Source organism: Microcaecilia unicolor, chromosome 11, assembly GCF_901765095.1.
Source record: "Microcaecilia unicolor chromosome 11, aMicUni1.1, whole genome shotgun sequence".
Classification (NCBI taxonomy): Eukaryota; Metazoa; Chordata; class Amphibia; order Gymnophiona; family Siphonopidae; genus Microcaecilia; species Microcaecilia unicolor.
Window position 1 is genome coordinate 106,657,144 of NC_044041.1, and position 14,284 is coordinate 106,671,427.

Here is a 14,284-nt window from a genome sequence, read left to right on the forward strand (position 1 = left end):
CCCTTTTTTCCTACCAACTATGGTACAGTCCTAACGTATCCACGTGCTCGTTGAAATAAAATACAAGACTCCTTAAAAAGCCTAAATCCCTCTTTTTTTAAATAAATGAAATTTCTCTTAAACTAATCGTTGTTGGAATTGTGTTTTTAAAAAAGAAATAAAAAAAGATTAAACATCGACGATTCACGAACAGCCTTTTCTTTTTTTTTTTTTGGTCGCTCAATGCGTTTCTAACCTCTTTTTGGTCAGTAGGCCCACCTCCTCAAGGAGGTTAGTTCTACATTACAATTAAACCTCCTTCTAATGCAGGTTTTAAAAAGGCGGGACCTAGAGACTCATAGCCAATAGGCTACCTAGTTGAACAAAGACCGGAACTGAGAACGAGATCAAGGCTTGGAACGCAAATTTGATGCGTCATATAGTAACCTTTAACCCCCGTCTTTTTTTCTGACTTAACACAAAGAAAGTTCATTGTGAACTGCCCTAATCCACTTTCATGACGTATTTTTCGTCGTCTGTAGTGCGTAAAGAGGTGTCCGTGAGGACAAAGGCAATGGGCGGAAGTAATGAGTTTGATGGATTCTTCATATAACCAATCGGTAGACATTGTGTGAACGTAGGGCAAGTTGCAGGGGAGATAGCCCACGGTGGGCGGAGCAAGTGGGCCCTGAGCTGGAGATTGTCAGAGAGCTATATCAGGATGGAGGTCGGGAGGTGCCGTTCTCCTCTGAAGGCTGCGCTATTGTTGTTCATGTGCGTTGCTGAGGTGAGTGTTGCTGCTTCCTCTAGTCTACGACGACTTAATATGAGGATGTCCTGTATATATATAATCATCGAATAAAATGTTTTGGAGTTATCCCCCATACAGTATTGAGTGTACCTAAAATATGCTGTACACTTTCAGATTAAACAGTACTAAGGATATACTCTATATCTCCCACCGAATGTACCCCAAACACACCACATGCTCCCTCACTAAACCGTTCTCAGGATATACTCCCATATCGAAAGTACACCAAATGCATGCACTTAGTGGTTTCTGACAAAACTATTCTGAGTATGTACCTCCCCCCGCCCCCCCCCCCCCCCCCCCCCCCCCCCCCCCCCCCCCCCCCCACACACATTCCCCACTGCCTCCCTGATTAAACAATGATATACCCCCCCACATCAAATGTAGCCCAAATACACCACATGTCCCACATGCTCCCTGACTAAACAGTTATAAGGATGCACTTTTCCATTTCTCACTGAGTGTACACAAATATACTGCATGATATAAACTATTCTGTGGATATACCCTTCTTATCTCACACCAAGTGTACCCCAAATATCCACATACTCTGATTAAACTGTTCTGAGGATGTACTCCTATCTCTCATCAAGTGTACCTCAAATCCACCCCACGCTCAATGTCTAATAATTGCGAGGATGTATCCCGCCACCTGTCATCAAGTATATCCCAAATAATACTATATGTTCTCTGACTAAACAGTTCTGAGGATATACCCCACTTCTCACAAGCTCCCTGATTAAACAGTTCAGAGGATATACTCCACATCCCACAGTGATAGTACCCTAGATACACCACATTCTCTGACAACTTTTCTAAGGACATACCCCTCCATCTCACACCAAGTGTACCTCAAATACACTACGCGTTTCCTGAGTGAACTGTTATGAGAATGTACCCTAAGTATACCACTTGGTCTTTGATTAACAGTTTTGAGGATATACCCCATATTCCACACCAAGTATACCCTAAATACACCCCATACTTTTTTACTTCCTGCTTAAACTATTCAGAGGTGGTATCCCACACAATGTGCCCCCAAATATACTGCATGCACCCTGCCTAAACAATTATGAGGGTGTACCCCAAATGTACCACATGGCCTCCTGGCTAAAATCTTTTGATAATGTATCCCATGTCGAGTGTATCCCCTATATACCATATGCTCCCTGGATAAACTATTCTGAGAAGATGTACTCCAAAATGTTTAGTCAGGAATTGCGTGGTATATTTGGAACACCAAGTATACCCCAAGTACATTGCAAGGCCCCTGACTAAGCTATTCTAATGATGCATCTCACCATCTCTCAGCAAGTATATCCTAAATACCACGTGCTCACTGACTGAACTACTTTAACTGTATACTCATTAAGTGTACCCAAAATTTTTCTGAGGACAAGCAGGACAGATGATTACCACAGATGGGTGATGTCACTGACACATCCCCAGGACAGACGCTGTCCAGCATTCAGAGGCTTCCTGAAGCCTTTAGCAGGCCTGTGCATGTGCCTACCCGCCTCCCAACTTGTGTTGGGCTCTGTTTCTTGGTCTCCGCAGAGCTAGTTGGAAGCGTTTGTCTCGCATCTCTGTCATGCAACTTTTCTTGCTTGATTTCTTCCTTCAGATTTTGCTGTGAGTAGTTGTGACCCTTAGTATTTTTTTCTTTTTTTTTTCTTAGGCCTAAGCTGTCATGTCCCCCACCCCCCAAACAATTCAAAGATTTAACATTTTTTGTATACATTTGTTCAATATTGAGTTGTTTGATTTTGCTTCAGCTATTTTCCTGATATCACAGAAGCTTCCAGCTGTTTCAAAAGCTGTTCGAGGGGCAGGGGGACCATGTTGGTGACTGACACTCACAACTGGTATCTTCCATCTCCTGACCATTTGCCTTCTCAATGTAAACTCTATACTAAAATTCAGAAAAGATCACAGAAGAGTAAGGCGCAGAGCGAGACATTTCTCAGCGCAATGCAGTCTGGTCCATTGGAGGCATTGACCCAAATCTCCACCACCCTCGACATCAGGTGTCTGTAATGCCTGCTTGGCACAATGACCTCCTTGTTCTGTAACACAGAGTAACAGCCCCATGGAGTCAAGGGCTCCCCGTTTCACTGTTTCCCTGTTACTTAGCAACTGTTCTGTAGAGCTGTCACAGTGAGAACAGTGTATACCTCTGATATCTCTCTAAGGGTCCAGAGTACTACTCCAGCATCACTCTAGGGCCTAGTCTGAGAAACCAGTGTCAGGAATATAATCCGAGCTTATCGTCTTTCCACCAAAACCCACTTCTCCTCTTCCTCCACTTTCTATCTCAGTTGATAACACCCTCATCCTCCCCGTCTCATCTGCCCGCAACCTCGGAGTCATCTTTGACTCCTCTCTCTCCTTCTCTGCGCATATCCAGCAGATAGCCAAGACCTGTCGCTTCTTCCTCTTTAACATCAGCAAAATTCGCCCTTTCCTCTCTGAACACACCACCCGAACTCTCGTCCACGCTCTCATTACCTCTCGCCTGGACTACTGCAACTTACTCCTCACCGGCCTCCCACTTAGCCATCTATCCCCCCTTCAGTCTGTTCAGAACTCTGCTGCACGTCTCATATTCCGCCAGAACCGATATACTCATATCACCCCTCTCCTCAGGTCACTTCACTGGCTTCCGATCAGATACCGCATTCAATTCAAGCTTCTCCTTCTTACCTACAAATGCACTCAGTCTGCTGCCCCTCACTACCTCTCTACCCTCATTTCCCCTTACGTTCCCGCCCGTAACCTCCGTTCACAGGATAAATCCCTCCTCTCAGTACCCTTCTCCACCACCGCCAACTCCAGGCTCCGCTCATTCTGCCTCGCCTCACCCTATGCTTGGAACAACCTTCCTGAACCCTTACGCCAAGCCCTCTCCCTGCCCGTCTTCAAGTCTTTGCTTAAAGCCCACCTCTTCAATGCTGCGTTCGGCACCTAACCCTTACCGTTCAGTGAATCCAGAATGCCCCAATTTGACTGCCCCTATCGGACCGACCGTTCACTTGTCTATTAGATTGTAAGCTCTTTGAGCAGGGACTGTCTCTCTTTGTTAAATTGTACAGCGCTGCGTAACCCTAGTAGCGCTCTAGAAATGTTAAGTAGTAGTAGTAAGTAGAATTAATCCTGGGCTCCTTTTTTTTTTCTTTCCAGCAGCAGGATCAAGTCTGTTGGGCCGTGGTTGTATGATGGTAGAAGAGGAACGTTCAGAGGCCTGAAAGACACTTTCTAGCTGTTGTAGTGATAATGTTGTCTCCTTTTTGCCCTGGAAAGGCATACTGTTCTTGATTTACTTCAAAATGAATTAGAAAACTGGCCCACATGAGCCCTGCCCTCTTAGGAAGCAGGCAGCAATAATTGAGGGTAGCGGAAGGAAGAGGACTTGATATTTATTTATTTTCACATTTATCCACAGAAGGTGATGTAGTTTGAGTTCGTATGACAACAGTTTTGTATGCTGGGATTTTTAGCTCTGTTGAGGTGGATTTTAGAAAAGACAAATCAGAATTAAGACGTTCAGGTTAGGATGTCTCCAGTTCTGTTAATATTTTAGAAAAGAATCTTCCAGTGTAGAGCCTTTTCTAAATACATAGTGACAGAGGTGGTTGGTCATTCATATGTTTGGGGGGGGGCTACGATGGGATGGGGCATGGCAGGGCAAGTTAAAATCCTTGAGTGGGGAGGGATGACAGCTGTGTCAGCAGCAAATGGACATAAGAACATAAGTGCTTGTCATACTGGGACAGACCGAAGGTCCATCAAGCCCAGTATCCTGTTTCCAACAATGGCCAATCCAGGTTACAAGTTCATGGCAAGATCCCAGAATGGTAAAATAGATTTTATACTGCTTATCTTAAAAATAAGCACTGAATTTTCCCCTAGTCCATCTTAATAATGGCTTATGGACTTTTCTTTTACGAAATTATCCAAACATTTTTTAAACCCCACTAAGGTAACTGCTTTTCTCCGAGGACAAGCAGGCTGCTTGTTCTAACATGTGAGTTGACGTCCGCGTTGGCCCGGGAACTGGCGTTTTGCAAGAGTCTTCTGATGCGTGTTCAGTGCGCATCAACTTACTACTACTACTTAACATTTCTAAAGCGCTACCAGGGTTACACAGCGCTGTACAATTTAACAAAGAAGGACGGTCCCTGCTCAAAGGAGCTTACAATCTAAAGGACAAAAAGTGCAGTCAACCAAATTGGGACAGTCTAGATTTCCTGAATGGAGGTGTAATGGTTAGGTGCCGAAAGCAACATTGAAGAGGTGGGCTTTGAGCAAGGATTTGAAGATGGGCAGGGAGGGGGCTTGGCGTATGGGCTCTCTTCAGTTTTTCTTTTTCTGCAGCGAGGTGCAGCAGGTTCCTCCTGTGCTCCTCGTTGAGGCCCGGGAAAGGAGTCTTCGTTTTTCGCAAGTTTGTGCTGTTTGTTTTGATTAAAAAAATAAAGTTTCTCCCTTTTATTTTCTTCTTAGTTCTTTATTCCCTTTAATTTTAAGTTTTCTTTCTTTTTCGATGGGGCCGGGTTTCTTCCCTTTTTGTGCCCTTTACTTTTAGGCACAATCGCGTTGTTTGATTTCATCAAAGCCGTTTTTCCTCCCATGTCATCGAAGACACCCAATGGCTTCAAACGTTGTACTCGGTGCAACCGGACCATCTGAGGTACCGATACTTATTCTTGGTATATCCAGTGCCTTGGGCCCGACCATAGCCCAGCCACTTGTAGTCTGTGTGTTTGTATGAAGAAACAGACTCAAGTGTCTCGAGAAGCCCATTGAGAGAAACTTTTTGGGGCTCGGTCCGGTCCTTCGTCATCGACATTAGTACCGAGGTTGGCGGTTGTCGACATCGAGGGAGACATTGACGTCGGAAGCAGAGGTAATGTCTGCTGAGAAACCAAGTCGCGCTGGGAGCAGTGAGGCATCGAGTGGGTCGCCACCTGTCTCGAGGCCTCCTGTTATGCAGGCCCCCTGGGACTGACCTTCGTCGGGCCCGACCCCGAGGAAGTGTGAGGATTCCACATCGTCCTCATTGGTACCAAGGAGTCTTGATGACGGGCATCGAGTGAAGGCGAAGAAGCATTGTCATCTGTCTCCTTCTACACGCTGGTACCGGGAGCTCCAGGGCATCGAGGGACTCAGCACCCGGGAAGCGTTGGCGCCGAGAGGACCACTCCCGCTCTATATAGAGGTGCCGATGCATCGGTCTCTTGGCAGCCCGGTACCTGCTCCCGAACCTAGGCAGATTCTGCCACTGGTTGTTCCACCGACCCCGCAGCCTTCTCTGATGGCGGCTCTCAACGAGCGCATCCGGGCCCTGCTTCCGGAGATTCTGGAAGGACTGCTATGCCAGTCTACTTCGGTGTCATGGGTGCTTGCGCCTTCCGTACCATCTGGTGCAGCGGTGTCTGGCCCTTAGGTCCCCATTCTCGGTGCCGCTTGCCACCAGGTCGACTCCCCTTCGACGTCGGTGGAGGAAGCTTCGCCGCAGTCCAGGCGGGTGTTGGCCTCTCAACATTGCCATTGAGGACTTTGATCCTCGGCGTTGAGGCAGGCTCAGTCTCTGAGTGCTCTCAGAGAGGTCTTATCCAATACTGCAGAGGAGCGTTCGTGGGAGTCAGAGGGAGATCCCAGATACTTTTCTTCTGATGAGTCCTATGGGATTCCCTCTGAACCTTTCCCTCCACCTCAAAAAAAGACATAGTGGAATTGGAAAATGTGCAGAGAAGGGCGACAAAGATGATACGGGGGATGGGACGTCTTCCCTATCAAAATAGGCTGAAGAGGCTGGGGCTCTTCAGCTTGGAGAAAAGGCGGCTGAGGTATGATAGGAGGTCTACAAGATAATGAGTGGACTGGAACGGGTCAATGTGGAGCGTCTGTTTTACGCTTTCCAAAAATACTAGGACAAGGAGGCATGCGATGAAGCTGCAGTGTGGTAAATTTAAAACGAATCGGAGGAAAATTGTTATGATTGTGGTCATAACCCCTCTCAACCTTACCTTTTTCCTGGTGGTCAGCTTAGCTGGCTTCTGTTTCTTTTGTCTGTCCTTTCTGAGCTGGCTCTCTCTCTCGGTGCTGCCAGCTTCCAGCAGCATGACTCTTAATTGTCTCACTTTACTGCAGCTGTGGGTGTGGACTGAGTTAGCTCTATCTCTCTTTGGGTGTACTGGCTTCAAGTGCTTCACGGTGCTGCATTGGTGTGGGTTGGGCCACTATGGGTTTCAGTGTGCTCTCTGTGTTTCAGTGTGCTGCCTGGGTCTAGGGAGTGTGACATCATCAGGGAGGGCCTTGATAAGGAAGTGGTGTTTTTTCCTTCAGGGCCTTTGCAACGGTTGTGTTTGCTTTAGGTAGGGTGGTGCAGTGTGCACTTCTGACTTTGTGTCTAGTTTCCCTGCTTGCTTTTGCTAAAGGTCCAGGTTAGTGTGAGTGCAGTGTGCACTTGTGACTGTGTGTCTGCTTTCCTGCTTTTCCCTCATGGCTCCCCTGCTTCCTGTGTGTCTCTATTAGTAGTACTTCTAGTAGTGAAGGGCTTTGGAAGTCCTTTTGTGAGTGTGGTGCTATTAGTACTTCTGTTAGTATAGGGCTTAGGAAGTCCTTTTGTTAGTACTGTTAGGAACACTTCTGTTGGTTTAGGGCTTGAGAGCACTTAGGTCAGTTTGGAGTACTTCTGTTTCCAGTCCTGGTCCCTGTGTCATCTGGTATCCGGTAAGTCCTGCCGGCTACGCAAACCCAAGGGCTCAACCCTTGGGGGGGTAGTGGTCAAGCGCAGGTGAAGCTGTACGGACCAGTCCAGTGTGCTCCAGTCCAGTGTGTTCCGGTCCGGTGTGTGTTCCATTCTGGTGCGCTCCAGTCCAGTGTGTTCCGGTCCGGTGTGTGTTCCAGTCCAGGGGATTGCAGTCCAGTGTTCCAATCCTGTGTCCTCCAGTCCGGGGGATTCCAGTCCGTGTGTTCCGGCTCGCTGGGCAGTGCCTGTAGTCCCTGGCGGTGCCGGTGTGCTTGCCCAGTGTTGGTTGGTGGGTTTTGCCTGCTGCTGTCGCTCCTGGTCAGCAGCCCAAGGGCTCACGTTTGCTCCGGAGCCCGGCCCCGCGGGCACTGAACCTGAGAACCTGACAAAAATTTTCTTCACTCACGCGTAGTTAAACTCTGGAATTCGCTGCCGGAAAAGGTAGTTAACTTAGTGGACTTCAAAAAAGGGTTGGACAGCTTCCTGGAGTAAAAAGCCATAGAATGTTATTGAATGGACGAGGGAATACAGTATTTCTAGGATAGGCGGGACAAATTGCTTGTTCTTTTGGCCGCTGTTGGTGACAGGGTGCTGGGCTCGATGGACCCCTGGTCTATCCCAGCATGGCGATGCTTATGTACTTATATCTCCTCTGGAGAGTCTGCCCTTTACATCTTTTGTCCGGGAAATGGCTATGACTATTCCTTTTCCTATGGAGGCTGAGGATGAGCCCAGGGCTGAGATGCTCGAGGTCCTGGACTATCCTCCTCCACCTAAGGAGGCTGTGAAGGCTCCTCTACATAAGGTACTGAAGGAAGTCCTTATGCGGAACTGGTCGTACCCTCTGTCTGGCCCCGTGATCTCTAAAAAAAGCTGATTCCCAGTATCGGATCCATGGTGAACCTGGGTTGATGAGGTCTCAGTTACCCCACAATTCCATGGTGGTGGACTCTGCCCTCAAGAGAGCTAAGAGTACTAGAGACTATGCCTCGGCGCCCCCAGGCAGGGAAACTAGGACATTGGACTCTTTTGGGAGGAAGACGTATCAGGCCGCTATGCTTGCCACCCAAATCCAATCTTACCAGCTCTTCATGAGCGTCCACTTGCGGAACTCGGTGAGGCAACTGTCTACCTTGGTTGATGCCCTCCCTCCGGAGCAGGCAGAGCATTTTCGCCTGGTGGTCAGGTAGCATAAGGCGTGTCGTAAATTCCTGGCCAGGGGATCTTACGACTCTTTTGATGTGGCATCCAGAATCGCTGCTCAGGGTATAGTGATGTGCAGACTCATGGCTGCGTGTCTCTGACCTGGATCATTCAGTCCAGCAGTGGATGGCGGATGCACCTTGCCGGGGGGGGGGGGGGGGGGGTGAAAACCTTTTTGGGGAAAAAGTAGAGGATCTTGTTGACCAGATCAAGAAGCATAATGATGCTATGGATTCTCTCTCTCGCCAGGTGTCTTCTGCTACATCCTCCTCAGCTAGGAGGTATTTTTGGAGGGAAGAGGAGTGTTCCCTATTCCTCTGCTAGGTGTAGGTACACTCCGGCTTCCCGACAGCCTAACCAGGCTCAGCCCCAGTACACTCGTTCTCGTCAACAGCGTGCACCTAAGGCCCCAACTGCTCCCCAGCAAAAGCAGGGGATGGGCTTTTCACTGGCTCCAGTTCAGCATAGCTGCGGTAAAAGTTGGGGAAAGGTTAATGTTTTTTCACCAAAGGTGGCCTCTCTTAACCTCCGACTGGTGGGTTTTTCAAATAGTCTGGTTAGGATACACCCTCAATCTAGAATCCAAGCCTCCAAATTGCCGCTGGGAGCTCATTCTTACAGCTTACAGCACAAGCAGGTACTTGCAGAGGAACTCTCCGCCCTTCTAAAGGCCCATGCGGTCAAACACGTTCCACCAGGGGAAGAAGGGCCGGGATTCTATTCCAGGTACTTCCTTGTGCAAAAGAAAACAGGGGGGATGTGTCCCATCCTAGATCTAAGGACCCTGAACAAATTTCTAGTCTGAGAAAGTTCAGGATGGTTTCCATGGGCACCCTTCTTCCCATGATTCAGAAGAACGATTGGCTATTCTCTCTGGACTTTCAGGATGCTTACACACACATCCCGATATTTCCAGCTCACAGGAAGTATCTTTGTTTTCGGCTGGGAACACAGCACTTTCAGTACCGTGTACTGCCCTTTGGCCTGGTGTCTGCGCCCAGAGTGTTAACAAAGTGTCTACTTGTAGTCGCAGCGTCGCTATGCCGACTGGGAGTGCATGTGTTTCCTTATCTAGACGATTGGCTGGTGAAGAGCACCTCGGAGGAATGTGCTTTGCAGTCCATGCGAATGACTATTCAGGTGCTAGAGCTACTGGGGTTCATAATAAATTACTTCAAGTCCCATCTCACTCCTGTCCAAAAATTGGAATTTATTGGAGCACTGCTGGACACGACAGCTCGGGCTTATCTTCCCGAGACAAGGGCAGACAACCTCCTGTCCCTGGTGTCCACAATTTGAGCGTCTCAGCAGATCACAGCTCGGCAGAGGTTGAGACTTCTGGGCCACATGGCCTCCACAGTTCATGTCACTCCCATGGCACGTCGGCATATGAGATCAGCTCAATGGACCCTAGCTTCCCAGTGGTATCAGGCTACGGGGGATCTGGAGAATGTGATCGAACTCTCCACCGATTTTCGAAATTCTCTTCAGTGGTGGACAATCCAGTCCAAATTGACCATGGGACCAAGTTCCTCAGCCACAAAAAGTACTGATGACGGATGCATCCCTCCTAGGGTGTGGAGCTCATGTAGCTGGGCTTCACACTCAAGGAGCCTGGTCCTTCCGGGAAACAGGTCTTCAGATCAACCTCCTGGCATTACAAGCGATCTGGAACGCTCTAAAGGCTTTCAGAGATCGTCTGTCCAACCAAATCATCTTAATTCAAAAAGACAATCAGGTTGCCATGTATTACACCAACAAGCAGGGGGGCACTGGATCTCACCCTGTGTCAGGAAGCTGTTCAGATGTGGCTTTGGGCATGCCATCACAGCATGTTTCTCCAAGCTACTTATCTGGCAGGTGTAAACAACAGTCTGGCCGACAGACTGAGCAGGGTAATGCAACCTCACGAGTGGTCACTGAATAAGGGCGTACCCTCGGTGGATCTTTTTGCCACTCAGATCAATCACGAGGTTCCTCAGTTTTGTTTTCAGGCCCATGACAGACTAGTGTCAGATGCCTTTCTCCTTCATTGGGGAACAGGCGTTCTGTATGCGTATCCTCACATACCTCTGGTAGGGATGACTTTGCTGAAACTCAAGCAATGACCGCAGAACCATGACCCTGATTGTACCCTTCTGGCTGCACCAGATTTGGTTCCCTCTTCTTTTGGAGTTTTCCTTCGAAGAACCATGGAGATTGGAGTGTTTTCCAACCCTCAACACCCAGAACGAGGGGTCGTTACTACATCCCAACCTCCAGTCTCTGGCTCTCATGGCCTGGATGTTGAGAGCTTAGAATTCGCCTCCTTGGGTCTTGCTTGCTTCCAGGAAAGCTTCCACGAAGAGGTGTTACTCTTTCAAATGGAGGAGGTTTGCTGTCTGGTATGACAGCAAGGCCCTAGATCCTCTTTCTTGTCCTACACAAACCCTGCTTGAATACCTTCTACACTTGTCAGAGTCTGGTCTCAAGATCAACTCCGTAAGAGTTCACCTCAGCGCAATTAGTGCTTATTTTCGGCGTGTAGAGGGTAAGCCTATCTCTGGTGCCTTTAGGTGTTCACTTCATGAGAGGTTTGCTTTTGTCAAAGCCATGGCTGCGTCAGTGGCTCACTTAAAGTCAGCCTCCATTGAAGAGGCTGCAATGTGGTCATCAGTCCACACGTTCACATCTCACTACCACCTTCAGCAGGATACCCGATGCGACAGTCGGTTTGGGCAGTCGGTGCTGCAGAATCTGTTCCAACTGCACCCCCCTAGGCCCATTTTTATTCTGTTCCAGGCTGCACTCTCAGCTAGCTGTACATAGTTTCAGGTTAATCTATGTTATGTCCTCGCCATTGCGAGGCGCAATTGACCAATGTTCATTGTTTGAGTGAGCCTGGGTGCTAGGGATACCGCACATGTGAGAACAAGCAGCCTGCTTGTCCTCGGAGAAAGCGAAGATACTTACCTGTAGCAGGTATTCTCCGAGGACAGCAGGCTGATTGTTCTTACAAACCCTCCCACCTCCTCTTTGGAGTTATCTTTTATATGTTTTCTCATTTAACTGAGGAGACGTGCTCGTACGGCGGGCAGGAAGTCAATCCGCGCATGCGCGCCAGAAGACTCTGGCAAAAGTTTATTTTTTGCTGTTGCAAAACGCCAGTTCCCGGACCGACACAGACGTCGACCCACATGTGAGAACAATCAGCCTGCTGTCCTCGGAGAATACCTGGTACAGATAAGTATCTTCACTTTACCACAGTCTCTGGCAATGAATTCCAGAGTTTTATTGCTCATTGAGTGAAGAAATATTTTTTCTGATTTATTTTAAATTTATTACTTAGTAGCTTCATTGTGTGCCCCCATAGTCCTAGTATTTTTGGAAAGAGTAAGCACATCAACCCATTACACTCTACTCAGTATTTTATAGACCTCTATCATATCTCCCCTCAGCCGTTTCTTCTCCAAGCTGAAGAGCCGTAGCTGCTTAAGCCTTTCCTCATAGGGAAGTTGTCCCGTTCCCTTTATCATTTTCGTCGCCCTTCTGTGTACCTTTTCTAATTCTGCTATATCTCTTTTGAGAATTGCACACAGTATTTGAGGTGTGGTCGCATCATGGAGTGATACAAAGGCATTATAACATTCTCATTTTTGTTTTCCATTCCTTCCCTAATATACTAACATTCTATTTGCTTTCTTAGCCGCCGCTGCACACTGAGCAGAGGGTTTCAATGTATCATCAATGATGACACCTAGATCCTTTTCCTGGGTGGTGACTCCTAATGTGGAACCTTGTATCACGTAGCTATGGTTTGTAGATGTGTGAGACCATGCTGCTGCTAGCTTTGCACCCCTTATGATGCAGTAAGTTTACATTAGAGGAGGCGTGACCAGTACAACTAGTGATGACATGCAGGAAACTGGTCCTGCGCATCATCACATTGCTTTTGCTACTGCCGTCAACCCGGGGGTACAGTGGACCCTGCATAAGTGGCAGTGAGATGGAGGAAACTAGGAAAGGTCACAGTTGGGCTGGGGAGGCTTAGCCTCCCCGTCTCTTATACGGGGTGCTTGTGCATGGTGAAATGGACTTTTATGCATCAGGTATGTGTAGCAGGAGCATCCATTTTAGATTTGTAAACATTTAAATATGATTAGGTTAGTATGGGCACATAAACATTTATGCTTATGATATTATCAATAGAAATCAAACAAAATAAAACATGGAAAAGAAAATAAGATGATACCTTTTTATTGGACATAACTTAATACATTTTTTGATTAGCTTTCGAAGGTTATCCGATCTGACGAAGAAGGGCAACCTTCGAAAGCTAATCAAGAAATGTATTAAGTTATGTCCAATAAAAAGGTATCATCTTATTTTCTTTTCCATGTTTTATTTTGTTTGATTTCTATTGATAACCTTAAGAGTGGACTAACACGGTTACTACACTCCTCTGCTTATGATATGAAATGGCAACATAAATGTTTATTTTTCCCAAAGCTGTCACAGAGCCCGGTATCAATTACCAGTTTTACTTTTATTTTTGGGGTTGAGGCATCAGCCATTGGGGAATTAAAGTGGCATCCTCCAGTGGAGCACTGCTCAAATCCAAGCATGTTTCTGAAACCTAGCCTTCCTGGGTGGCGACTATGAATCTCAGTATCATTCCTTTTGACCATAGACGTGTTCCTCTTCTGAAATGGGGAATAAACATTTATATTTTAGTCTTTCAAAATGACAGTCGGACAATGGCCCCGTTTTAGAGTTTAGATGCATATATCCCGGCTTTGTGAAATTTAGATTTAAATGTTTATGCCAGGGGCATAGCCAGAGCCTGAGGTGGGGGGCACATTTTGGTCTGCTGCCCTCACCCCTGCTGCCTCACCGCCGCCTCGCGCCCCCTCCCCCGCCACCCTGCAACTCCCCCCCCCCCCCCCCCGCCACCCTGCTGCTCGCCACCCACTGCCAGCAAATACCTTGGCTGGTGGAGGTCTTCAACCCCTGCCAGCTGAAGCATTGTCCAGTGCCGGTCTCCAGCGCCTCCACATTGCCTGCCCTGCTGTGTCTTCCCCTCGCGTTCTGCATTCTCCTTTTAGTGAAATTGAGCATGCTGGATGCAAGCCTGTGAATTTAGACCAAGGGCTTTTTCCATTATTACTCCCCATTTCAAAACACAGTGCCTAGCAGATAGCATCCCTGTCAAGATTTTACAGCTTTAAAAAAAAAAAAAAGCCTCCCAAACTTGGCTCATTCAGAAAGTCTCAGGAAATGATTAATCAGGCTATGTTATTTTTAGTTATTGTGAGACCTACACTCAATGATTCTTATTTTAGAAGTGTTATTCATGTTTTAGACTCGCATAAAACAGAATTTAGGGGCCCTTTACAATGTCGTGGTACAGCTAGCACAGAGTTGTTGCACACCATCCGGCACTACCGCCAGTGGGAATGGGCAGCAGCGGGGTGGCTCACCAAAATGTGTAGGTCTCACAATAGCTAAAAATAACAGTCTCTGGAAATGATTAATTAGGCTTTCTGAATGAGCCATTTTGG

The 14,284-nt window shown here is 47.5% G+C and overlaps 1 protein-coding gene across 1 annotated transcript in view; it reads left to right on the top strand.

Annotated features, from left to right (window-relative positions):
• Positions 1-513: 513 nt before the first annotated feature.
• SPPL2B (signal peptide peptidase like 2B) overlaps positions 514-14,284 on the top strand; it is a 177,022-nt gene continuing 163,251 nt past the window's right edge. Inside the window, 1 exon segment of the mRNA XM_030217560.1 lies at positions 514-766. The gene's annotated coding sequence lies outside the window, so the exon portion shown is untranslated.